Source organism: Sorex araneus, chromosome 3 (genome assembly GCF_027595985.1).
Source record: "Sorex araneus isolate mSorAra2 chromosome 3, mSorAra2.pri, whole genome shotgun sequence".
In the NCBI taxonomy this organism is placed as follows: domain Eukaryota; kingdom Metazoa; phylum Chordata; class Mammalia; order Eulipotyphla; family Soricidae; genus Sorex; species Sorex araneus.
This window is the reverse complement of record NC_073304.1, coordinates 23,037,699-23,058,515: the sequence shown is the minus strand read 5'-3', so window position 1 is coordinate 23,058,515 and position 20,817 is coordinate 23,037,699. Positions and strand designations below refer to the sequence as shown.

Genomic DNA, 20,817 nt, shown 5'->3' with positions numbered 1-20,817 from the left:
GTGTTTTGGGGCAGTGATTAGGCCTTAGTTCTAGCCCTGTGCTCAGGGTTTATTCCTCATGGGGACCATATGTAGTGCCAGGAATATAGCTGGAACCAGCCACATGCAAAGCAAACATTGAAATCCCTGTACTATCTTTCTGGAGTGATAGCACAGCCGGTAGGGCATTTGCCTTGCATGTGGCTGACCTGGGTTTGATCCCTCCATCCCTCTTGAAGAGCCTGGCAAGCTATTGAGAGTATCCCATCCACACAGCAGAGCCGAACAAGCTACCTGTGGCATATTCGATATGTCAAAAACAGTAACAAGTCTCACAATGGAGATGTTATTGGTGCCCGCTCGAGCAAATTGATGAGCAACGGAGATGACAGTGCTACAGTGCTACAGTGTTACAGTGCTTCTATCTTTCTCACCCAACATTTAATTTTTTTAATGGAAATGAATACTTAATAAAATACTTGTCATAATCAATGCCTTCCTAATGTTGAGAATATTCTAACAGGGGAAGTCAAACAGAGGAATGGTGACCCCCTATAACCCTATTATTCAGGTATGATCATTTCTGTGGTGTTAGTCTACTTCCTCCTCCTGTTTTCCATTGTGAACTCAAGCTGAGGAAGGACCAGATTGTGGTCTTCAGCGTGTCACCAATGAGAAGAGTTGGCAATCCAAGTTGTCTCTTGTCTCTCCACAGTCTTTAGCCCTAACATTCTCCATAGCAGCAGGGACGGCTCTTTAGCCAACACAATGCGCTCTGCTGCTGACTTTCATCATTCTTGTGTCTCTCTGACTATAAAACGCAAGCTCCATTCTGTAAAAATGTGCTGCAAATTTCTGTTTCCCAAATACTAACCCATGTTTTTTTGGCTTCATTGTGCTGCTCTGGGTAGTTGTTGGAACCAGGTGTACTAATAAAACAATGCCATATCTCAACAGGCAGAGATGATTTTCTGACTTTTCCTCGCCTTGCCTCTATGGAAGTCTAAAATTAGCTTTGACTCCCAGAAGTAACTGACCCCAGAGGTTAAATAAAACCAATCAATAAATCAATCACTCTCCATCCTTTGAAGAAGGAAGAGGTCCAATACTTATAAAGTTCCAGCAGTCACCCCATGCTTATCACACAGTGATACAGATTGTGTGCTTACAATTCAGAGCCAGCAGTCCCTTATTGTAGCGATGCTGTGTTTGAGGTCCTTTGACACATGTATCAAAATCTCTAAAGAGAGGAGATAGGAGAGAGGACTTAGAACTTAGTTTCCTTTGAAACTAAGCCTGTTTTAGGGGTGGGTCCTTAAACTTTTTCCTTTTTCAATTTGACCTGCCTTTTCTCTGAGTCAGGTTATGATCGCTTTGGATTTTCCAGGAGATTCAGTTTACTTTTGCTTCTCAAAGGCTTTCTTTCAGGGCCTATAGAATGCAAATTAATCATGTCAATGAAGCTGCAGGTGGGGAGGGGGGGAAGATGGGCACTTACTGCAACATAGAAGACAAATATTTCCTTTATTCCTACCACTAAGTAGGTTTCAACCAAAATCTGGGGAATAACTTTAAAAGGTCTTGTAAGTACCCATTGTTTACAAACAATTGATATGCTAATTACAAGCTTCTCTCTATTCATTGAAGCTGTTACTCTAAAAATTTTGCTAGGTAGTGCTTTGGTAGTTTTAGCTATGGGAAAGTAAGAAAATTACCGTTTAAAATGCCATTATTTAGTCTTTTTGCTAAATTAGCTTGGCCATCCTTATCCTTTTTCCCATTAAGTTTGTTTGAGGATTTTTTAATTGGCCATACAAAGTGAAACATGTTTCACACAGGGAAAAATTCAGACTCACTTACAGAACAAGGTGGAAAGCAGCCTGATAACTAGGGCGCAGAGTTCGTGTATGAATATTGAGGTTCAGCCCCAGTGTGACCAGGGGAGTCTGCAGTTAGAAGCTGGAGTCCTGGGGGCCTGCACTTGACTTCTCTGCCACTCCCATGCTTCATTAAGTCACTGTCACTGTCATCCCCTTGCTCATCAATTTGTTCGAGCGGGCACCAGTAACGTCTCTCATTGAGAGACTCATTGTTACTGTTTTTGGCATATCCAATACACACGGGTAGCTTGCCAGGCTCTGGCGTGCGGGCTCCATACTCTCAGTAGCTTGCCAGGCTCTCCGAGTGGGGTGGAGGAATCAAACTCGGGTCGGCCGCGTGAAAGGCGAAAGCCCAACCACTGTGCTATCGCTTCAGCAGCACATATACTAAACTTGGAACGATACAGAGAAGATTAGCATGGTCCTGAGCTTCATTAAGTAAAATATGAAAATTGGAGTTGCAAAAAAAAAATGGGTGTGACCATCTACTCTGGATTTAGACAATAATAAACTGCAAAGGGCTCCCAAGTCCTCGAGAAGAGATATCTGTGATTTTAGGGGATTCTAACAAATGCTTGGTCGTGAATGATTATAGCCTAACTACAAAGAACACTTGACTGAGCTATAACCGGGACAGGGTTTCAAAGAGAGACTACTTTTGGCAGCTTTGAATTTTTGCCCATGTCAATGGGTGTGCATGCCTTCAAAAGATGTCTCCTCAGCCTGCCCTCTGTTTTTCTGACACTTTATTTAAATGGATTAGAGTATTCAAAGTCCAGGGAGGGGCAACTGCATTTTTACATATGTCTTTAGAGAAAGCTCTGACCCAAAATTCAAGGCAATTCTCTGTGTTTGACTTCTGGGAATATATCCCAGAAAGGCAAAAAAGTATAGTCGAAATGACATCTGCACTTGTATGTTCATCGCAGCACTGTTTACAATAGCCAGAATTTGGGAAAAAAAAATTTGTTCTCAAGTGCCTGAGAACAGATGACTGGTTAAAGAAACTTTGGTACATCTACACAATGGAATACTATGCAGCTGTTAGAAAAGATGAAGTCATGAACTTTGCATATAAGTGGATCAACATGGAAAGTATCATACTAAGTGAAATGAGTCAGAAAGAGAGAGATAGACATAGAAAGATTGCACTCTTCTACAGAATATAAAACAACAGAATGGGAGACTAACACCCAAGAATAGTAGAAATAAGTACCAGGAGATATGCTCCATGGCTTGGAAGCTGGCCTCACATGCTGGGGGAAAAGGCAGCTCAGATAGAATAGGGAACACCAAGTAAAGTGTGGTTGAAAGACACACTTGGGTTGGGAGATTCGAGATGAAAGTCAACTATAGATTGAACATGATGGCCACCCAATACCTCTATTGCAAACCACAACACCCAAAAGGAGAGAGAAAACAAAAGGGAATCACCTGCCACAGAGGCAGGGTGGGGTGGGGGGGTGGAATGGGGAGGTGGGAGGGATACTGGGATCATCAGTGGTGGAGAATGGGTACTGGTGAAGGGATAGGTACTCGAGCATTGTATGACTAAAACACAAGCATGAAAATATGTAAATCTGTAACTGTACCCTCAGGTGATTCATTAATAAAAAAAGTAATCACTGTGTCACTGTATCACTGTCATCCCATTGCTCATCAATTTGCTTGCGCAGGCACCAGTAACATCTCCATTGTGAGACCTGTTGTACTGTTTTTGGCATATTGAATACACCATGGGTAGCTTTCCAGGCTCTGCTGTGCAAGCTAGATACTCTCGTTAGTTTGCCGGGCTCTCTGAGAGGGGCAGAGGAATCAAACCCAGTTCGGCCAGATGCAAGGCAAACGCCTTACCCACTATGCTATCACTCCGGCCCTAAAAAAAATAAATAAATAAAAATAAACTTTAAAAAATTCTCTGTGTTTGAGAAGCCAAACATTGTTTTTAGCACTAAAGTTTTTAAGCTGGTATATGTTTAGATAGAGAAGATGGCTGAAGAGTTTAGTGTGAGGGATGATTTATAGGACTAGTTTAAAGGAGAAAAAAAAACATTTATAAGAGTCAAGATTGATGATTTCTGTGAGCAAAATTTCTGGACCCATTGGAGAGGGCTTTTATGTACTCATCCTGTTTGTTATTGATTTTTAAAAGTTCACCCTGTAAGACTATTCATATTGAATGCATTATTTAAAAAAACAAGCTAGCTCATTTGTGGTCATCTTCTTTCCCTTCTCCTCGCAACTGCTCACTTGTCACCATCTAGCCAACGTTAGTTACTTGCTGAGGATCTCTTATAGCTATTTCCAGCTTTCCTAATGCTGAGATCATGTCATCATCCAAACGTCTCTCCTATCTTCTCATTGATTTCCTTGTCTCCAGTTCCTCCTGCTTCCAATCATTTTAATTTGATGATCTGGACTTCAAGCCTAGGATTTCTATCTCATTTCTGATACTCAGAGTTGTCTCATACAGAATTTAAGTGTTTCACTCTAATTCACTGCTATGCATCGCGCCTCCCCTACCCCATCCCAGCACTGTTCATTGTGTTTCCTCTTCTGTTATTTCGGTTTTCTTTGGTGGTTTTCAGGTCTTACTCCTGACTCTCTGCTCAGGTAGTGATTGGAACAATATGAAATCAGGTTACCTAGAAAAAGATATTTTTTATAGATTAGTTTCTGGTTCTATTACCTATATGATATTAGTGCTATGCATTGTATTAAAATTCTTTGAGATCACCTAAAAATAAAGGATAATATGAACTGTTGAAAACATTGTGTATAACTCTCACATAGGAGGTATTTATGTATCTGGTTGTTGTTGTTGTTGTTGTTATTGTTGTTGTTGTTGTTGTCATTGGTCTATACCTGGGTGGTTCTCAGAACTTATTCCTGGCTCTGTGCTCAAAGACCACTCCTGGTAGTGCTGAGGGACCATATGTGATGCCAGGGATCAGACACGGGTCAACCCAGTGCAAATCAAGTGCCCTACCTGCTTAACTCTCTGGCTCCTATTTTCAATGAATAGTCCTCTTCCCTTTCCTAGTGAATAAATTTAATTAAAATGTATTATAAAAATAGTCATGTATCATCTCTTGCAGAAGATATGAGAGAGACTAGTTGGAATGAGTAGGGCAGGAAGCTTAGAATAATGAATTGGTTCAGTGATGACACACTAAATGTTCAATCAAGTATTCATCTTATCACCATAACGTTGGGATTCCTGAAAAGAAAGGATCTGAACTGCTGTGCAACCTCCAGATCCAGCCAGCCATGTGGTGTTAAAATAACTGAATGTTAGCAGTTGAAGTCGTTCAAGAGAATTAAATAGTCGTGGTCAGGAATGCCAAGACCAAAACAAGAGGAAGCCTTCCCTATGGAGATGTGTGTTTTTCTGAAGTCACAGGGACAGTGGTTATCCACAAGTTGGGATCGGGAGGGTTGAAGTAGGGGAACGTGCTATTCAGAATGGGGCACCCCTGCATGAAGCAGGTACAAAGAAGCAGCATTGGAGTTACTGCTGCAGCCCGTGGAAATAGTCTTTTGCTGAGTCTTTCGTGTCCTCTTTTTGAGCCCACGAGTAGATATTCCACCTGTGTGCAGATAGCTTAATGCACAACAGCTGTGCTTGAAATATATAAACACTCCTCACCAATCTGTAAACCAGAGACACAGCCATGTGGTTGTGTATCCGTTCTGTGGGGCCTGTGAATTACAGCTGTTCCTGGAGCTTGCACTTGTATTATTTGCGTCTCTTGGTAGAACACAGACAAAAAGCGCACATTCTTCCCGCAGCGTGGTGATCTGACAGCGAAGGCAGGACTGCTGTGTGGGGGTGGGAGTGGGACGTGGAAAAGGGTGGCGTGATATGATGGGGATGCAGCATGAAAGAGGAGCTCTGGTGCCATCTGTAAACGAGATGGAGCCCTCAGGGATTCCTGACAGAGCCCTTACAGGGGGATTGATAAGGAAAGTGGGAGACGGCATCATCACCTGTACTCTATTCTCTCTGTGGGAGGAGAAAGACCAGCATGGTGAGCTGTCAGCTTAGAACTGAAGGCGACAACTAACTTGAACTCCAAGAATAATATTTTTAGTAATCTTTGTTAAAAAAAAAAGGTTTTGAATGTGTGTTTATTCAGTGAGGTGTTGAGCACTTACTGTGTATTTGAAAAATAGAAAGAGAAAAACAGCTCAAACTCTATGTAAACATTAAAATGAGGTAAAAAATGAGGCAGTAAGAAATCTCTAGTGTGCCCTAAGATTTCCCATATCTTATACATGTTTGATTTCTGTGGGCATTAAAATAATACAAGAATGCTACAGAGATATCAAGAGAGTGGGTTCTCTGATCAATCACACACCAGATTAAGAGAAACAACTTTTAACATTCTCTACTGGCTAGTCAAGGAAATATATGCTTACATGGGCTTTGACTTCATGAAAATCTTTGGTGTGATTTTTATGGTTGTTGGTTGCTTAAAATAGGAAAATGTTGTTCTTCCATGGTTGCTAAAAGTAAGGGTTAATGCGAGTATATCAAATTATGCCTAGAAATCTGTAGCTTTATACTTGACTAGAAATCAAGTTTAGACGATCATGTCTAGCCCTATTTTCTTTTGAATATGCAATGTGACAGAGTTAATAATTATTTTTAGTGCTTCAAAAAATTCAATTTTGCCTGGGGATAGATCAGTGGCTTAGAACAGGGCTTCTTAAACTTTCTCTACTCACGACCCCTTATTGCTCAAGAAATAACATGGACAGGTGCTGCCGGAAACACCTCAGATTTATTGCACAGCTGATCTTGAGTTAAGTTATGATCGTTGCACATCCAACTTCTGCTGTTGCCCAATTTTTTTGCAGCTCCACACTCAGGGCCCCCTGTTTACGGTGGTAACTTGCAGTTGAAGAGACTAGGGCTTAGAGAGCCTGCCTTGTATGCATGACACTGCAAATCAATCCTGCTTTCATGATCTGAGCTCAATCCTGGTACCTCTGCTATCTGTGCTGGCTAGTGCCACAGCAATTTCTGATCTGTGTGTGTATGTGAGTTTGTGTGAGTGTGTGTGCATCACGTCGAAAGGAGTGTGACCCTCATTCTGAGCAGAGCAACTGAAGTTGTGTGAGAAGCAGGGTTAGGAAAGCTAGTATGAGCACTTAGAGCAAAGTGACCTGGTGAACACTACAACAAGAATTAAAGTGTGGGACCCTACTAGCAGTTTGAAAACCACTACAGGGGGACTAAACACTTCGGTGAGCAATGGTACTGAGTGTGTGAGTACTACAACCTGGTGGATGACCCCCCAGTGTGCGAACCTGACAAATGTTTGTGTCACCCCAATCACCACCACAACAGTAATGAGGGGAAAATCCATTTTGACGAAAAATACAATTTTCATAAGCATTGAATGACAATGCTTAATGTAGGAGACTTTCCAGAGACATGATCTATAATCACAGTCACTACAAATTAGTAGTTGACTAAAACAAAGTCTTAGCATCAATGAGGAAATAGCTTTAAATCTACTAATCATTTAAAACTCAAAGCTAAGGACAAGAGAGATAGAACAGGGGTTGAAGTGCATTCCTTACACTTGTCCAGTCCTGCTCAGTCCCTGGAACCACATGGTCCGGTTTCCTAAGCATTGCTGGGTGTAGCTCTTACGGCCCCAAAGTACCACCTGGCATGACTTTGGAGGCCACCAAGTGTCCTGACACTGCAGAGTCTGAGCATCAGTGTATCACTGGACTCTCACAGTCACAGAATGGCCAAGACAGATCCTTGGATCTCTTTAGCACTACCTGGGAGAGGCCCTGTACCTTCCAAACCCCTGCCAAACAAAAGGCAAAAACGCAAAGCTTATTGGAATAATATCTTCATCAATTGAAATTTTTTCCTGTTCTGTTTTCTAAAAATAAGCAACAATTCTTGTGAGTTAAAATTGTAAAACTACTTTTGTGTAGTTTGGGGTCCACACCTGTTGGTAATTTGGGCACAGTGCTCTAGGGTCAGTCCACATGTGTTCAAGGGATCATTCAGTGCCTGGAATCAAACTTGGGACTCTCACATGTAAAGCATGTATTCTAGCCCTTTGAACTATCTCACTAATCTTATAATACACTCTTAAGTAAAAATTACATTTTTCATATTTCATTGAGCCATGAATTTAAGTCTTTGGATCAATTTACACTAGCTAAATTCCCTATCATTAATCATCTTAAACTAAACCTCTACCTCAGTGATATTATCTATGTTGTAGCCTGGAGTTGTGGAAAATAAAAACCCTTAAAATACATTAGAATTATGGAATTGAAATGAATTTTGAAGTTCTCCAGACAAAATTACAGGGAAAGGTTCCTTTTACAACTGACCTTTCAGATGATCTAGTTCACCTTATTCAGGGTTAGTGACTGGGAATTAGGGTGCTTTGCTATTATGAAGAATTTCTAGTTTTAGAAAGCTACTTACAATGTGAGTAAACTTGTCTCTTTGCAAGTTCATTGCCGGAAGGCTACTAGGAATCATATAAGATAAAATTATTCACTCCCTCTTCTAATAAATAACATTTTTTTTTAATGTTAGAAGAGTGGTAATCCCACTACCAAACATCATTACTCTGAGACCTCTCAGTTGTTCCGTAATTCTATGGCTACTAACGTTTCACCATCTTGTTCTAAACACTTTCTAGTTTGTTTATGTTTTGAGTAAGACATGTCAGGACCTGATCGATTCATCCATTCAAGTTCTTATGTGGCAAGAATCAGGAATACAATGATGAGTAAGACAGATGGGGCCTCCATCCTCATAGGGAGGTGCAGTAAACAAGCTAACAAGTAAATATATTGTGTGTTTTTCATATGTTAAGTGCTGTAGCTTTAAAAGGGAAATACTGGGGCTGGAGCGATAGCACAGCAGGTAGGGTGTTTGCCTTGCACGCAGCTGACCCAGGTTTGATTCCCAGCATCCCATATAGTCCCCTGAGCACTGCCAGGAGTAATTCCTGAGTGAAAAGCCAGGAGTAACCCCTGTGCAACGCCAGGTGTGACCCAAAAAAGCAATTAACAATAAAAAATTAAAAATAAAAGAGAAATACTATGATCAATTAGGAAATGTTGGTAACAGGAGAGAAGTTTTTAGATGGAGTAGTCAGAGAAGTTCTCTTAAGTAACTTTTTGGCCTGAGAGCTGATTGCAAGACATTATATATGCAATGGTCTTGAGGAAGGGTATTCAAAGTGGTGAAACAGGTAATAGACAACTTTCCTCCTTTCACATGATAGCAAAGGAAACCTCAAAAGCTAAATCTATATGGTTTAATCTCTGTAATTTCTCCCTTTTGCCTATCCAGCTTCTTCCCTTATTCTGTAGCACTGTAGCACTGTCATCCTGTTGTTCATCTATTTGCTTGAGCGGGCACCAGTAACATCTCCATTGTGAGACTTGTTGTCACTGTTTCTGACATATTGAATACGCCATGGGTAGCTTGCCAGGCTCTGCTGTGCGGGTAGGACATTCTTGGTAGCTTGTGGGGCCCTCTGAGAGGGATGGAGGAATCAAACTGGGTCCACCGTGTGCAAGGCAAACTCCCTACCCACTGTGCTATCGCTCCAGCCCTTATTCTAAACACACATTATGTACACAGGCACGCTCATGCTCACTGGTTCTCCTAAGGATAATATTTTCTATTCTTGACCATTTCTTGGGAATTCTACAGCACACAGATGAAAGATTGAGGGGACAGAGAGATACAGATGCAGAAGGAGAACAGATTTGCTTTGGTAGGGAGGTACCCCTGGAATTGACTGATATTCTTAGAGTAGTCATAGATTGAACAAATGAGTGGCTAAGGCTGGATGTATTGCAATGAAGAATCATGAAGTCGTGGACATGCCGTAAATGAACAGATCAGTTCCTTCTCAGCTAGACAGCATTAGGATAATGCGTAAAGTAAAGCCAGTATTTCCATATATCTCAACTTTTCAACAATATAATAGCAAGAGATCTGGCTTTTATATGAAACTTTATGGTTTGAAAAGCACTGCCATAAGGACCTCCGCTTCCAGAAAGATTGATTTAATGTATTTGTCTCTATTGTATCTACTGGGAATCAAACCAGAGTCAGCAGCATGCAAGGCAAACACTGTCCCCGCTGTACTAGCACTCTGGCCCCTAATCTTAACAGTCATGTACTTAACTAGTTCGAGGCTCCTCCTAGATAGATTTCTTCTGGACTGTTTGTGGTATTACTGTTTGCATGCATGCTGCTGACTCTGGTTCGATTCCCAGCATCCCATATTGTTCCCTGAGCACTGCCAGATGTAATTCTGAGTGTAGAGCCAGGAGTAACCCCTGAGCATAGCCAGATGTGGTCCAAAAACAACAACAAAAAGGATTATACTGTATTCACTATGAAAATATTTCACATATGCTTGATGACATAGTAAAATTTTAAACTCCTCATAATACTGTTTTTAACTCCTTCCAAGGAATGGTTTTGTGGAAATAACTCTTTTTTATCCCACAGAGAATTCTATTGCAGGCGGGCTATTGATTTTTTCCCCTTTAACCTTTTTTATTTCTATTCCTCATCTTCTCTCTTGCATATTTCAAATGAGAAGAAATGCTCCCAAACTAATTTGCTTCCCTCTATGCTTAGAGGCTAGGTAAATTCATTGGGTTTTATTTATTTATTAGTTTGGAGGCACACCTGGCCATACTCAGGGCTTACTCCTATCTCTGCACTCAGGGGTCACTTTTGGAGGGGCTGGGGGACCATATGGGGTGCCAGGGATCCAATCCGGATCAGCCACTTTCAAAACAAGCACCTTTATTTCTGTGCTTTCTCTCTCTTTGCCCCTCTGTGGTCTTTCAGTAAAGGATCTTCCTGCAATAGGAAAAGTAAGCAAACTCTTCAAAGATATTTTTGTATTACTGCATTATAGTAAAACCTTCATCTCAGTCTACTCCCCTCCCCCACATACAGCACCACTCACATCTTTTTACCAATATAGATTTCCCCCCTTTTTTTGAAACTTGAAGATTATAGATTGTTGGGGCTGCAGCAATAGCACAACAGGTAGGGTATTTGCCTTTCACGCGACCAACCCGGGGTCAATTCCCAGCATCCCATATGGTTCCCCGAGCCCTGCCAGGAGTAATTCTTGAGTGCAGAGCCAGGAGTAACCCCTGAGTATCACCAGGTTGTGACCCACCAAAAATTATATATTGTAAGGGCTGGAGCCATAGCAGAGCAGGTAGGTTGTTTGCCTTGCACGTGGCTGATCCAGGTTCAATTTCTCCGTCCCTCTTGGAGAGCCCGGCAAGCTACCAAGAGTATCTTGCCCGCACAGCAGAGCCTGGCAAGCTGCCCGTGGCATATTTGATATGCCAGAAACAGTGACAACAAGTCTCATAATTAAGACGTTACTGGTGCCTGCTCAAGCAAATCGATGAGCAACAAGATGACAGTGATACAGTGATTATATCTACTAAATATAACTAAAAATTATGGACATTACATTCCAGAGTGTAAGAAAACTCTGAAAGGTGAAGGAAAAGACTAAAACTAGTAAAGGACCTTAGGCTCAAAGGAATATAGCTATATAACTATGTTGGGTTTACTGCATTTTATTTTTGTTTCCTATATTACAAACTTAGATTAAGAAGTTAAAAATCTGGAAACACCAATTATTTTCTACAAAGCTACAAGAAATACTGTTTCTCTAGCTCATAAGTAAAAAGGGTGTCCCTAATAAGAGAGTTTTCTCTGGAAATAGCTGCTCTATTTCAACTTAAAAGCATACAAATATTTAAGTCAACTATATAATAAATAAGGGAATACGCTGAAGGTAATATGTATGTCTTTATGTGAACTGGTAAAATCATGAAATTAGATTGGCATAAATTAGGTACATAGTACAAACACTTAAAACTATACAAATAACCCAAAATACTATAAAAAAACTCAGTAGTAAGACAGTAAAAAAGAAATAAAGATAACTTAAAAATAGAATATCTAAATAATAAAATTATTGGCATTAGCTTTAAGAGATCAATAATTACATTAAATGTAAATAAATGTGAGTGGTCTAAATGCACCACTTAAAAGACAGATTGGCAGGTTGGGCTAAAATCATCATATGCTATCTGTAATAAACTCAATTTCAACATAGTTAACATAGAAGAATAAAAGTGAAGTGATGGGAAAAGATATGTCATGCAAACATTAGTTGAAAGTAAGTATGAATGACCATGTTAATAGATGCAAAACTATAGTAATTATATTTGTGCATAAACAATAGGATAATAAAACAAATGAGCAAAAAATTGATAGAACTGAAAAGAGAAATAGACAAATATGCTGTTAAGTTTGGAGGTTTCATACTCTTCAACAGCTAATTGAACAACTAGGAAGGGCATAAGCAAGTTTTTATGAATTAGTCTGCTGTACCTCCCATAAACAAATAAGAGACTCAAACAACAGAAATGTGTATTCCATCTGGATTATTAAGGGGGTTATAAATCCAATGACAAGTGTTATTAGAAGAGACACAATCAAAGAGAATATAGCTGTAGAGAAGACAATGCCAAGATGGAATAGAGAGATACACTCACAACCCAAGGAGTGTTACTAGAGTTGCAAACTAAAAACAGTAGGAAGTGTTCATCCTTGGAGCATCCTAAGATGTTTAAATTTCAGATTCTCCATCTCTTGGACTGTGAGAGAACAAATGTCTGTTGTTTTAACCCAGCAAGTGTGTAATCATTTGCAATAAGAGCCACAGAAGTTAATACACAGGTTTCACACGAGCCCTATCAAAATCTCAGCAAGATTTTCTGTACATAGAAGACAAGACCACTGTAAAATAAAATAAATTGGAAACTAAAACAACTAAGATAGCAAAAGTGATTTTGAAAGAGAAGAGTAAAGGAATGAGAAACGAGCCTACTCAGTTTTAGGCATTAAATAGACACAGTAGTTAAGATGGGGGGATGGATCAATGAAGTGAAATAGGTAACCTGGGAACAGATTCACACAAATGTACCCAATTGATTATTGAAATAAATGCAAAATCAATTCAGTGCAAGAAAGAATGTCTTTTCAACAAATGCTTGCGCGAGCACTATCCAAGTGCTAACTATAGGGGAAAAACAGAATAAATTTATCTCACAACTTTTGTTAAAACTTAGCTCAAATTCATTAAAGCATAAATGTAAAATATATTATAAAACTTTTAAGAAAAATAGGTATTTTACTTTAGTCTCCAGGCCAGGGGCCCCTGAGGACCACTTGGTGTGACCCCAAAAGAACAACAGCAACAATGATAACAACAACAGCAAATTAAGGATAAATGAAATTTACTCTGTGCAAGGAAGTATTTGAACATCAGAACTATTCATTAATCTATTTCCCCCCTAGGAAATATGTAAACATGAGTTTCAACAAATATTTCTTCCTTCTTTGAAAGACAAAAGGGCCAGAGAAATAGGCCAATGGACTAAGCACATACTCTTTATGAGGAACCCAGGTTTGATTCCTGGTTCCACTGGAGCTTATCCCGAGCACAAAATCAGGAGTAGCCTCCCAACACTGCTGGGTGTGCCCCCAAAACAAAACAAGTCAAAACAAAAGATAAATGCAAGAAGAGTTTTTGATGTTTATGGGAGTATTATACAAATCAGTAGGTGTTTGTTCAGTAAGATTTTAAGATGTAGAATCTTATTTTACAGGTGGAATAATCTAGAAAGAGAGGTTTGATTTAAGTTCCAAGATCCTTTATTAGTGGCAGAGAACAGATTAGAACAGGAGTTCTTACACCTGCAGACTCACACCTGTCCTGTATACTGTCCATGACCACCAGTTAGTTCAAGGCTATAAACCAGTGGTTCAACCAGACCACTGGTTCAAGGCTATGAACCAGTGACTTTCAACTTTTCTATACCTGCAGGCCAGTATTGAAGGCCACTGGATTAGGGTTTATATATATATATATATATATATATATATATAAATGTAATAGATTATCAAGTATATCATATAAGTATAATTAAATTTATTATTAGTGGGCTGGAGCGATAGCCCAGCGGGTAGGGCATTTTCCTTGCATGCAGCCAACATGGGTTTGATTCCTCCGCCCCTCTCAGAGAGCCCAGTAAGCTACCGAGAGTATCTCCTCCGCACAGCAGAGCCTGGCAAGATACCCGTGGTGTATTTGATATGCCAGAAACAGTAACAACAAATCTCACAATGGAGACAATACTGGTACCTGCTCAAGCAAATCAGTGAGAAGACAGTAACAGTGATACAGTGATCTAGGTTGAGGAAAAAGATGTGATGCTCAAAGCACTGTTCACAATAGCCAAAATCTGGAAACAACCCAAGTCCCTAAAACAGGTGACTGGTTAAAGAAACTTTGGTACATCTATACAATGGAATACTATGCAGCTGTTAGGAGAGATGAAGTCATTAAATTTGCTTATAAATGGATAGACATGGAGAGTATCATGTTAAGTGAAATGAAATTTGTCCCTCTCAACAGAGAGGGACAGACATAGAAGGACTGCACTTATTTGTGGAGTATAGAATAACATCACATGAGGCTGACACCCAAGGGCAGTACAAGGGCCAGGAGGATTGCCCCATAGCTGGAAGACTGCTTCATGAGTGGAGGGGAGAAGGCAGATGGAACAGAGAAGGGATCACTAAGAAAATGATGGCTGGAGGAACCAGTTGGCTTGGGAGATGCATGCTGAAAGTAGATAATGGACCAAACATGATGACCTCTCAGTGTCTGTGTTGCAAGCCATAATGCCCAAAAGTAGAGAGAGAGTATGGGGAATATTGTCTGCCACAGAGGCAGGGGGAGGAAGGGAAAGGGGGAGTATACCCGGGATATCATAGGTGATGGGGAATATGCATTGGTGGAGGGATGGGTGTTTCATCATTGTGAGATTATAACTCAAAAAACTTAAAGCTTGTAACTATCTCATGGTAATTCAATAACATTTGAAAAAAATTAAAATTATGTATTACACTAAAAAAAGATGTGATGCTAAGAACATAATGCCTGGTAGGAAAAACTAATAAATTGGACTTTATAAAAATTAAAAACATTTTCTCTGTGAAAAATTCTGTCAGGGGATGAAATGACAAGCTATAGTGTGTGGGAAAATATTTTTAAACTTTTTGTCTGGCAAAGAACTAGTAGCTGGAATATACAAAGAACTCTCAAACTGCCAGTGTAACAAAACCAAACCAGAAAAAGCTACAAAGAATCTCAGTAGCAAAGTGAAGGCAAGCCTCGGAGAGGCATGCCACTGAATGGGATATACAGATGGTAGTCATTAAAAGATGTTCAGCATCATTAAGCTGGAGGGAAATATGAATTAAATACACATTTATTAGAAGAGCTTAAAAAGAACAACAATGCCAGATTCTGGCAAAGACTGAAAGCAACTGGATCACCTGCACATCTATGTTAGTTTGTGAAATGATTCAACCAGTCTAGGAAACAATTTGGCAACATTTTTTTTTTGGCCATTCATTTTTGTGTTGTTGTGATGGTAACATATTCCTTGATTGCTATGCTTTCATGCTCAGTCATGGTACTTTCTTGGTGGCTGCACGCTTTTTAGTTGTGATGTCTGCATGTACTCACCAGGGGTTCATACTCCTTTAATTGTGGTGCTTATGTACATTTTGGTTGCAACAGTATGGTAATTTCTCTAAAGCACTAAGGAAATTGAAACACTACATGAGGCTACCAAGTAACCCAGCAATTGGGTTATATGATAATTGAATCATTTAACCTGACCAGTTCACCCAGCTAAAATATATGTCTATGTAGAAGTCTGTATGTGAACATTTAGAAGAAATTTTGTTATAATAATTCCAAATCAGAGATAACCCACATATCTTTCAATGAATAAATAATTAAACTGTGGTAGGTCCATATCAGGAAATATTCAGTAATAAAAAGAAGCATGCAACAACCTAAAAAAATCTTTAGAGAATTATGCTGAATGAAATAATCCATTCTGAAAAGATGGCTGGCTGTGTGATTGCATTTGTATACCATTATTTTAATGGTAAAATTATAAATGGTGAACAGATTAATAGCATCCAACAGCCAGGAATGGGGCCTGGAGTGGCTGTTAAAATAAGAGAATCTTTGTGGTTTTGTAAATGCTTTGTATCTTGACAATATAAATGTGATTATTCTGGTTGTGCAATTCTATAGATTTTATAGATTGGCGGAAATGGAACAAAGTTTACTTTGGATCATTATTGTATTATTTCTTATAATATTTATGTAAATTCACAGCTCAAAGAACAAATTTAATTTAAAAAATCATAGTCAGTAATCCAGAGCATGCGTTGAAGCTAGATACTGTCTGTTCACTGCTACTTTACACCTTTTGTGGGGGCTGGGGATTGAGGGGCACACAGTCAATGGTGCTTAGAGCACAGATCTGGGTCTACACTCAGAGATCACTCCTGTAGACTGGGGGGAGGGAACATATAGGATGCCAGGGATCAAACCAGGGTGGGCTCCTTACAAGGAAGCACCCTATTGACTATCCTATTTTTCTGGTATCTACATATTTTGATCTGAAAAACAACATAGAATTAGGAACAGAGTGAGGTGAAGGAAAAAAAAAAGAGTAAGCTGAGGTGGAAGAGAGCACTTGTGGAATACTGGATAAAAACCTTTCAGAAAAGCCACAGGACATAATGTAAGTAGATTAAAAAGAGAATCTTTGTTCATTATAGATTTTGTTATATGTTGGGGAGCTTTTCTTATTTTTGCGAACCCCAGGAATACTAAGATACTGAGCATTATATTTATTTAATTTTGATATGCAATGAAATGGAGCCACAGAAAATCTAGCTTTATACAAATTATGAGTCAATGTTTAAAGAATGTTGTCGTTGCAGCTAATCCTGAGAAAAGCCTGAAGTATATATAAATGGATGGGAAATTCAAGGTAAAAGGGGCAAAAGCATATATACCAACAGTGGTGGCCAGGCACACCTTTGTTATACACTTTCTACCGCCATGAAGTCATGGTTTTTCACCTTTTTTCTTGTAAGGAAAAATTTGATTCCAAGTAGATCCCTACTACTGAAGATATAGCTCTAATTCTGAGTTTGAGTGCTCAGGATATATGTGGAAACATTATCTTTGATGTTTCTTGGAGGAATTGGATAGGGTATTGCAAGTGTTGGGTGATCTCTCTGCCCTAAGAACTCATTTCAGAGGTGGAGTAGGGGAGCTCTAACTCTGTTAGTTTATCCTGGTCAAGCTGGGCACTCACTTGCCACGAAAACCACTGACTGCAGGTTCTGGGCAGGGGGTGAATGAGCTCAGGTGCATGGAATTGAAAGGTAATGAGAATTATTAATCAAATTCCTTCCAGTCAGGAGTGCCAGGGGCCAGACTGTGTCCGGGGTAACCCTTCTACATGTGACCAGGGGCTCTGCCCTCAAGTGTCTGCTATCTGAGAGCAGACATCTGCACCTGGAGTGAATTGGGAGGGAGAGGAGGTCGCTTTTGGCGTGGTCTCTGTTCATCAGGCTGCTCTGCCAAGGTTTGTTCACAGACTCTGGCCATGCTCATTTAGTTATGGAAAATAGGGTGAACATGAGTAATGGGAAATGTAGTTAGTTGTTGGGGCAAGAAGGTCCAGGTGGAAAGCTTCCTGCACACTAGAAATTCCCTTGGGATGGCAGGAAGAAAAAATAAAAACCAGGTGGCTTAAAACCAGTGTCGACAAATAGCTGGAAAATAAACTACTCTTGTTCACAGTTTTATTAGATCATATCTATATTTTCTTTAATCTAATTTTAGATAAACATAAGTGAATTGATTTTAGAAGACCTGCATATTGAACCTTTAGCATGACTTGATAGAATCTCTCTAACAGATGTAATAATAATATCTTTCAGAGGAGAACTCCTAACTCACAATATAAAATAAAATTCAGTAAGATGTAAAAACATGCCTTTCTTCACATTGAGATCAGTATATTTTTGTTGTTGCTGTTTTTTGGGTCACACCTGGGTCTATTCATGACTTACTCCTGGCTCTGTGCTCAGGTATCACTCCTGGCGGGCTTGGGGGACCATATGGCATCTAACCTGGGTTGGCCACATGCAAGGAAAGTGCCCAACTGGCTGTACTATCTCTCCAGTCCAGTTTTGAAATTTTACTGCTAACTCTGAAATTTTACTGGTCACTCTTTGGGATATAATTTTCCTTTCTTGTACAATACAGAACCTAGTGTTTGAGAGGGTGGCACTCAGTGCATACCATAGAATGAGTGCTCAGTAAATGTTAATCTCATCTTGATCCAACTTCTATCCAGGAATTTTTTTTTTCTTTTTGGGTCACACCCAGCTATGCTCAGGGGTTACTCCTAACTCTGCACTCAGGAATTACTCCTGGCAGTGCTCAGGGGACCATATGGGATGCTGGGAATCGAACCCAGATCAGCCATGTGCAAGGCAAATGCCCTACCCACTGTGCTATTACTCCAGCCCCTATCCAGGAAAATGTTTTTATTCTGACCTTATAGAATTCCCTTATAAGGAGTTTCTCCCAGCGAGGCTGTGGTTTTTCCTACCCATTGCATAACAAAAAGTCAACTGGCTTAATAATGAGGTCTGTGGCAGAAAGGGATAAATAGTAGATTAAGAAAGAAGCACAGTATTCTACAAATTCTGTGTACTTGGAAGTAGTGTCTGTCTGAAATCAGACACTGATTGGAAAATGAAAGAATCACAGGGAGTCTAGGGGAGCAATTAATGAAATCAAGTAGGAACCAAGGGCATTTTAGGCAGTAAGAACAATCAGGCCAGACCTCCTCCATGGGGGATATATTTGGAAATCATTTGCTCTAGATTCAGAATTGGGTGAAGCACATTCAGTATGTAGAGTCTATATCGCTCTCATTCATACTTTGGCTGCTTAAACCTAGGGCAAGGAAAATTACTCCCAATTCTGTTTTGATAGCATACTTCAGAGTAAGGGACTTCATCTAAGATGTGATGGAGGAGGCTATTGAATAACCATTTCCTTCATATGGCAAATATTCACTTTACCTTGCTATTAATTCACCATACAACTTCAGAAAGTCATTTTATATTCTTTACCCTCATCTGTTAACCAAAGGATATAACATTACATTTCAGCATTTTCAACATTTTAATTGACAGAGTCTCTTGCCCACACTCCTGGCTGTCTACCCCCGGGCCCCTCAGAGAGGATGGGCTCTAGCTTCCCTCCCTGCCCTGAGCAGAGCTCCCGGCAGCCGAAGACCACCAGAACCTAGCCAGAGCCATGCTCAAGGCCCCTCTCCACACGTACAGACAAGCCTCATGCATGAAGGTACCAGCAGAGGAACCCAGATGTGTGTAATCCCATCAATGGCCAACATCCAGAGACTTAAAAGCAAGCTCCCAGAAGCGACCTACTTTTCCCTCTGGGAGAAACTAGCAAGCTACTGAGAGTTTTCTGCCCACATGGGACAGCCTCACAAGCTTCCCATGGTGTATTCATATGCTAAAGCCAGTAACAAGCTGGATCTCATTCCCCTGACCCTGAAAGAGCCTCCAATGCAGCATCCTTGGGAAGGCCGAGAAGAGATAGGCTTCTAAAATCTTAGGGATAGGACGAATGTAAAGGTTACTGAGACTGCTTGAGCAACTAAACGATCAATGAGATTTCGTGATTTCATGAATTGACAGAAATTTTCAGCATTTAAAAGAAAATGGTGCGGAGCCCATCTGATGATCCTTGGGGGACCAGATAATACTAGGTATAACTTATATGGCACTTAAGTACTTTTGCATAGAAAATGTCTGGGCTACACTTGGTACAATAGCCAAGATATGTAAACAACCCAAATGCCTAATTATGTATAAATTGATCAAGAAGCTGTGGTTATAAATGCAGTGGAATACTATGCAACTTTAAGAACAAAATCATGCAATTTATAGCAATATGGATGGAAGTAGAGGACATCATGTGGAGTGAAGTTAGTTAGAAGAAAAGAGATACAGAATGATCTCATTTATAGGTAGGACTTAAAGATACACACAGCAAGATAGCAATAAAGTTCCAAAGGTGGCATTAATGGGAGAGCTGTTCCACACAATTGGGCTGTTGGGGGAAGGAGGGTTTGAAAGGGAGGAGAGTCAGGGACCTTGGGGGTGGGAGGTGGGTATCCTGGTGATGGGTATGGTGTTGGAATTATGTGCATGAGAAACTATTAAAAGTATTATGAAGCAAAGAATCTTAATAACATTAAAAAATAAAATGAAATAAAATTTAAAATCTGGGAAAAGCAAAAAAGAAAACAAGAATAACAACATATGTGCTGTAGCCCTTGGAACTCCCTGGCCCACCTTCAATGTTTTAACCGGTTAATCAAATTAAATTTTACTAAATGCCCAAGATATAACATGCAAGACTAGGCCAGTCTACTGTCTGATTTACCATCAGGACCAGTTTGCTGTCTAAGAAGAGAGGAGGATGGATGGATGGAAATCACTTCTCTCAGCTTCCCTATTCCCTGTTCTCCATTCCCTCTCCACCTCCCTCCACTGCCATCTAAAACCTTAGAAATTCTTGGGTGACTTTAATGGGTTTCTTGGGGGCACTATTTGTAGATCACTGGATTCTTCAATTACTCACGTTATCTTTAAAATGTAATATCTGATAATTCAATAATTCCAGAAGTTAGAATGCTGCTCATTTTACCTATATTTGTTAGTACTCTTTCTTGGAGAGATAGATTAAGACTTTAGTTTCCTTGGTTCAAAACTTAGCAAATTAGGCAGCTTGATTAAGCCTTATTTCCTTTCATTTTCAAGCAATTTAAACCAGAGAAATAACACAGTATAGAAGCCCTAGCTTTTTGTCTGTTTATTTATCAGTCTTTATTAGCCCGTGGT

The 20,817-nt window shown here is 39.9% G+C and overlaps 1 protein-coding gene and 1 pseudogene across 19 annotated transcripts in view; both read left to right on the top strand.

The window, feature by feature from the left end:
• Nucleotides 1-20,817, top strand: part of NRXN3 (neurexin 3) — a 1,748,572-nt gene that overhangs the window by 205,558 nt on the left and 1,522,197 nt on the right. The window lies entirely within an intron of this gene.
• On the top strand, nt 2,221-2,319 carry LOC129403906 (U6 spliceosomal RNA; annotated as a pseudogene).